Source organism: Thalassophryne amazonica, chromosome 19, assembly GCF_902500255.1.
Source record: "Thalassophryne amazonica chromosome 19, fThaAma1.1, whole genome shotgun sequence".
NCBI classification, from domain to species: domain Eukaryota; kingdom Metazoa; phylum Chordata; class Actinopteri; order Batrachoidiformes; family Batrachoididae; genus Thalassophryne; species Thalassophryne amazonica.
The window spans coordinates 16,920,846-16,928,257 of record NC_047121.1 but is presented as its reverse complement, the minus strand read 5'-3'; positions in this window follow the sequence as shown (position 1 = coordinate 16,928,257).

Here is a 7,412-nt window from a genome sequence, read left to right as displayed (position 1 = left end):
TAAAATTCAAGAACAAACATTGAATTTTCAGTTTCAAAATTTATTTATTCAGTCTTTTTTTTATTTTCAGATTACAAAACTTTTGGCCTGGATTTAGCTCCATATACACCCACCCGTACAGTCAAATCAACCCAAGCTAAGTGCCAGTTCACACATGTTCATTTCCAACAAAGTCTGACCAGTAGTAGCTCATAACTACAGCTGAGGGAAGTGAGTATTTCACAGCAGTTCCTTTTTTGCCCCAGAAACAGCGTATGTGATGTCACCCCACAAGTTTTCTATTGGATTAAGGTCCTGGGATTGGGCTGGCACTCCATAACTTTCAACTTTTTGGTCTGGAACCAAGATGCTGCTCACTTGCTGGTGTGTTTGAGGTTGTTGTCTTGTTGAAACACCCATTTCAAGGGCATTTCCTCTTCACCATTAGGCAACATGACCTCTTCAAATATTTGATGTAATCAAACTGATCCATGATCCTTGGAATGCGACAAATCGGCCTGACACCATAGTATGAGAAGTAGCCCCACGTCATGATGCTTGCTTCACCATGCTTCAGATCTTCACAGTGTACTGTGGCTTGTTGGGGGGGGGGGGGGTCATCTGCCAAACTGTCTGTGTCCCCTAGACCCCAAAAGAATGATCTTGCTTTCATCAGTCAACAAAATGTTGCATCATTTCTCTTTACAGCAGTCAATGTATTCTTTGAAAAATTGTAAGATTCAGTATGTCGTTTTTTTAACAGTGGGACTTTGTGGGGCTACTTGCCCACACTTTGGCTTCACATACGCATCTTCTAATTGTTGCAGTACTCACAGGTAACTTTACATTTTTGTTGATCATCCTGGAGTTGATCATTGGCTGAGTTTTTGCCATTTTAGCTGTTCCTCAATCTTCTCAAGCTTACGCTTTTTTGTTTTTTCGTGATTCCATCACGAAATCAATCACATTTTCCTGAGGCTGTTTTATTTTATTTTATTTTACTATTTCTAACCCTAACCCTAACCATACCCCCCACAGACGCCCCACGTTAAACCTCTGGGGCCGACGCCGTCGTATACGATGGCTAAGACCAAGCTTTACTAAATTATAAATAACTTTTGAATGATGTCAGATAGAAACTTTATTTTTTGCTGAAAAGTTAACTTCGCGGACTTTCGAGCCAGCCATCGGCCATCCTTGTACTCCTCATAGAAGCTGTGTGATGACATGCGCAATGTGAGTGTCCAATCGGAATTGGTTCACAATTGTAGGGCAGATTTACCTCACGTGAAAAGCCAAAGATCGTTTTCAGGAGTGATATGTTACTAGTTGGCCCATTTGAATTGCCCCCTGGGTGCTCCAATGAGTACATACTATTAATATACTCAGTGTGCCCTGCGCCATTACGCACAGCGATCAGTGAAAGCAGGAGCACACGGAGAGCCTCTGATGACAATCTCGCATGCTCAAAGATGTGTAACTATCAGGATTGCTCCGCTAGTTTGTATGTGAATGTTACTGGATAACTCTGTTGCTTTCTCTGCGTAAAGCACTGTTTACCATATCAATGAACAACAAAACGCATAGACCATTTTGTATATATTGTTCAAAATGTGCATTTGTGTTTATTCTTTGAACCTTTTTGTTGTACATTCTTTCACACAAGACCTCAAATTACCTTTATAATGTGTCAAAACAGTTGTTTATTATAGTTTGCTGTGTGTTTTGAATAAATGTGTGTGGAAAATTATTTTCGCTTTATTTTTACTTGCCTATTTTTGATTGTAAACCTTTATTACACTTATAAAACACAACAAAAACATATATATTCTGAAAGCACAGGTTGTCCTGAAAAAAGAGACATAAAACTTGATTGTGGGATGCAGGGAGAGCTGTTAACAGCAATAATAAAACATTTATGCCAGGCGCGTGAACTGTCCAAAAAATGCCCTCGAACCCCAGAGGGTTAACCTGCGTTTTGTGATACCCTCATGAAACGAATTCCTGACTCCATCATGCAAATGCGGAGCATTTTATGACGGCATCATGAACTCATGGATTAATTCACTTTTCATGATGCCATCACGAATTGGCATGAGGTGTCTGAGTCTACCACTGATCCAGTGCTTATCAATCAATTTTTTTATATAGCGCCAAATCACAACAAACAGTTGCCCCAAGGCGCTTTATATTGTAAGGCAAGGCCATACAATAATTATGTAAAACCCCAACGGTCAAAACGACCCCCTGTGAGCAAGCACTTGGCTACAGTGGGAAGGAAAAACTCCCTTTTAACAGGAAGAAACCTCCAGCAGAACCAGGCTCAGGGAGGGGCAGTCTTCTGCTGGGACTGGTTGGGGCTGAAGGAGAGAACCAGGAAAAAGACATGCTGTGGAGGGGAGCAGAGATCAATCACTAATGATTAAATGCAGAGTGGTGCATACAGAGCAAAAAGAGAAAGAAACAGTGCATCATGGGAACCCCCCAGCAGTCTATGTCTATAGCAGCATAACTAAGGGATGGTTCAGGGTCACCTGATCCAGCCCTAACTATAAGCTTTAGCAAAAAGGAAAGTTTTAAGCCTAATCTTAAAAGTAGAGAGGGTGTCTGTCTCCCTGATCTGAATTGGGAGCTGGTTCCACAGGAGAGGAGCCTGAAAGCTGAAGGCTCTGCCTCCCATTCTACTCTTACAAACCCTAGGAACTACAAGTAAGCCTGCAGTCTGAGAGCGAAGCGCTCTATTGGGGTGATATGGTACTACGAGGTCCCTAAGATAAGATGGGACCTGATTATTCAAAACCTTATAAGTAAGAAGAAGAATTTTAAATTCTATTCTAGAATTAACAGGAAGCCAATGAAGAGAGGCCAATATGGGTGAGATATGCTCTCTCCTTCTAGTCCCCGTCAGTACTCTAGCTGCAGCATTTTGAATTAACTGAAGGCTTTTTAGGGAACTTTTAGGACAACCTGATAATAATGAATTACAATAGTCCAGCCTAGAGGAAATAAATGCATGAATTAGTTTTTCAGCATCACTCTGAGACAAGACCTTTCTGATTTTAGAGATATTGCGTAAATGCAAAAAAGCAGTCCTACATATTTGTTTAATATGCGCTTTGAATGACATATCCTGATCAAAAATGACTCCAAGATTTCTCACAGTATTACTAGAGGTCAGGGTAATGCCATCCAGAGTAAGGATCTGGTTAGACACCATGTTTCTAAGATTTGTGGGGCCAAGTACAATAACTTCAGTTTTCTGAGTTTAAAAGCAGGAAATTAGAGGTCATCCATGTCTTTATGTCTGTAAAACAATCCTGCAGTTTAGCTAATTGGTGTGTGTCCTCTGGCTTCATGGATAGATAAAGCTGGGTATCATCTGCGTAACAATGAAAATTTAAGCAATACCGTCTAATAATACTGCCTAAGGGAAGCATGTATAAAGTGAATAAAATTGGTCCTAGCACAGAACCTTGTGGAACTCCATAATTAACTTTAGTCTGTGAAGAAGATTCCCCATTTACATGAACAAATTGTAATCTATTAGACAAATATGATTCAAACCACCGCAGCGCAGTGCCTTTAATACCTATGGCATGCTCTAATCTCTGTAATAAAATTTTATGGTCAACAGTATCAAAAGCAGCACTGAGGTCTAACAGAACAAGCACAGAGATGAGTCCACTGTCCGAGGCCATAAGAAGATCATTTGTAACCTTCACTAATGCTGTTTCTGTACTATGATGAATTCTAAAACCTGACTGAAACTCTTCAAATAGACCATTGCTCTGCAGATGATCAGTTAGCTGTTTTACAACTACCCTTTCAAGAATTTTTGAGAGAAAAGGAAGGTTGGAGATTGGCCTATAATTAGCTAAGATAGCTGGGTCAAGTGATGTCTTTTTAAGTAATGGTTTAATTACTGCCACCTTAAAAGCCTGTGGTACATAGCCAACTAACAAATAGATTGATCATATTTAAGATCGAAGCATTAAATAATGGTAGGGCTTCCTTGAGCAGCCTGGTAGGAATGGGGTCTAATAAACATGTTGATGGTTTGGATGAAGTAACTAATGAAAATAACTCAGACAGAACAATCGGAGAGAAAGAGTCTAACCAAAACCGGCATCACTGAAAGCAGCCAAAGATAACGATACGTCTTTGGGATGGTTATGAGTAATTTTTTCTCTAATAGTTAAAATTTTGTTAGCAAAGAAAGTCATGAAGTCATTACTAGTTAAAGTTAATGGAATACTCAGCTCAATAGAGCTCTGACTCTTTGTCAGCCTGGCTACAGTGCTGAAAAGAAACCTGGGGTTGTTCTTATTTTCTTCAATTAGTGATGAGTAGAAATGTCCTAGCTTTACGGAGGGCTTTTTTATAGAGCAACAGACTCTTTTTCCAGGCTAAGTGAAGATCTTCTAAATTAGTGAGAGCCATTTCACTGTAAAATAAAGTGTATCTCTTCTGTATTTACATTGTAAAATCACAGCACAAATATCAATGGCTACAGACCATGGCAAATCAAAAGTACATTTTACTCGTTTTACTACATGTACCACAGACTGTATTACTTTAATAACTTTAAATACAATGGGTTGAGTACTGTAAAATAAAGTGTATCTCTTCTGTACTTACATTGTAACATCAAACCACAGATGACTGTGACAGTCTTTAATATGGCAAATCAAAGTACCTTATTATGCAATTTACTATATGTCCCACAGATTGTAGTACTTTGTTAATACCTTTAAATACAATGGATTGAGTACTGTAAAATAAAGTGTATCTCTTCTGTACTTACATTGTAACATCAGACCACTGATTGCAATGACTAAAGGTAACATCAAACCACAAATTACTGTGACAGTCTTTAACATGGCAAATCAAAGTACCTTATTGCGCAATTTACTACATGTCCCACAGACTGCAGTACTTTGTTAATAGCTTTAAATACAATGGATTGAGTACTGTAAAATAAAGTGTATCTTTTCTGTACTTACATTGTAACATCAGACCACTGATTGCAATGACTAAAGGTAACATCAAACCACAAATTACTGTGACAGTCTTTAACATGGCAAATCAAAGTACCTTATTACGCAATTTACTACATGTACCACAGACTGCAGTACTTTGTTAATACCTTTAAATACAATGGATTGAGTACTGTAAAATAAAGTGTATCTCTTCTGTATTTACATTGTAAAATCACAGCACAAATAGCAATGGCTACAGACCATGGCAAATCAAAAGTACATTTTACTCTTTTTACTACATGTACCACAGACTGTATTACTTTAATAACTTTAAATACAATGGGTTGAGTACTGTAAAATAAAGTGTATTCTGTTCTGTACTCACATTGTAACATCAAACCACAGTACTACAGTACATGTAGTTGTTGTTGTCCATTCGGCTGCTCCCGTTTTGTGTTCGGTGTTGCCACAGCGGATACAACCAGATCTGCATTGATATTTGGCACAAGTTTTACGCCGGATGCCCTTCCTGACGCAACTCCAGTGTTACCTGGAGAAACACACACAGCCGCTGGTGTTCCAAAGAGGTCTCCCATCCAAGTACTACAGGGGGTAAATTGAGTGATGGGAATGTGATAACCCAACCAAATCTGAAAATTATTGACATGTACCAAGAGGTAGGGCCACAACAGGTGCATGTTCTTTAATGTAAGTACACAATGTTATGTGACGTACATACAATGTACATACATACATATAGGGGTGAAACCTTTCCAATGTAGTTAGTGGTAGTACAAAACAATGCAAGGCAACCTTGGAAACAGGGCCACATATAGACTGACAAACTCATTCATACCTTCACACCTATGGCCATTTTTACGTTTCCAGTTTATTTAACCCGCGTGTGTTTGGAAGTGGGAGGAAGACAGAGCACCCTGAGGGAACTCATGCAAACACAGGGAGAACAAGCAAACGCCACACACATGAGGCCGGATGCTACGACCTTCTTGCTGTGAGGCAACAGCGCTATGTTCAGGATGAATTTGAGCATAAATTAAAATAATAAAACTGAACCAAAGTTGCATTGTTGCCATTATGAAGGGATCAGTCTGTCGGGATCCATCAGTCTCAGTATATGTTTGTAGTTTCGACCCCAGCTGTTCATAAATCATCTTCTCTCTCTAAAGGCCTGGCCCACTTTGGCCTATCTAACTAGCCATAAAATATGCTCTTTTATCTCGTTCTTCTTGAGACGGGTTTATGCTGAACACCAGTCTTACTGAGTTCAGCCCCTCTGTCTGGATCCTTCTGAAGACAGCAGAGCGAGCATCAGGCTTTAGGAATGCCAAAAGCTCCAGGGCCAGGGGATCGCCGACCTTACACCTCATATCTTTAGCTGGACTCCTGATTACTCAAGCAGTCGAAACCCCTCGATCCTAGGCTCAGAAACAGGTCTGTGAGAAGTTTCCGGAATGTGTTCTTGCACTTACATCATCAGTATCTGTCGCTTTCTTTCGCAAGGACATTTTTGACAATCATGTATGTTCACAAACTAGAGCTAGTCAGTACAACCAACTAGTTATACTGATTTATCTACTGAGGCGGTTTAAAAAGTTAACTACAGATCACTGATTTACTTTAAATTTTATTGATCTTCAAGTAGGATTATTTTATCACTTCAATCATAAAATAATCAGATGCCTGACACACTTTCTGTGGTGACATCACAGAAGACGTAAGGATATGCTGGAAAGCTGTATTAGTCTGGGATTTTCCTTTTCCTCTTGATTGAACACATGCTTATGCTAGTTAATAAAGTTTTTAAAAGTATGCTGGAAAACTACTATTTGAAGTTCAAACAGCACAACAACACTACATGTCCGAATGTTTGCATCATGGAACTGAAGAAACATGGCAGACTTTCAACTGTAACTTAACGTGTCAAATATATATATACGCTCGTATATGATGCAAACATGTGTGTGTGTGTGTGTGTGTATGTATGAGGTCTGTCCATAAAGTATCGTACCTTTTTATTTTTTTTAAACTATATGGATTTGATTCATATTTTTTCACGTCAGACAAGCTTGAACCCTTGTGTGGCATGCGTGAGTTTTCCACGCCTGTTGGTGACCGTCATTCGCCAAGTTTGGACATGTCCAGCCTCTCCACAATTTCACTGATACTTACTGCACTGGTAAGCATTGAAAGCCGAGATAGACATGTCCAAACTTGCCCTCTGACACGCCGAAACAGAGGTGTTCCTTTGTCTCGCTTCCAAAGCGAATCGGTCGTGACGCGCGAAGCCTCCGTGCAGCTTTCCATGACAAAATCTCTTGTTAAAAATGAAATCTGCCGGAAAATGGCTGATGTCCAGCTCTTGTGATAACCAGAGAAGAGCACACGACGGTCTCGTATCCACAGAGCCATCAGCTCAGAATGGTCCGGTGGCTT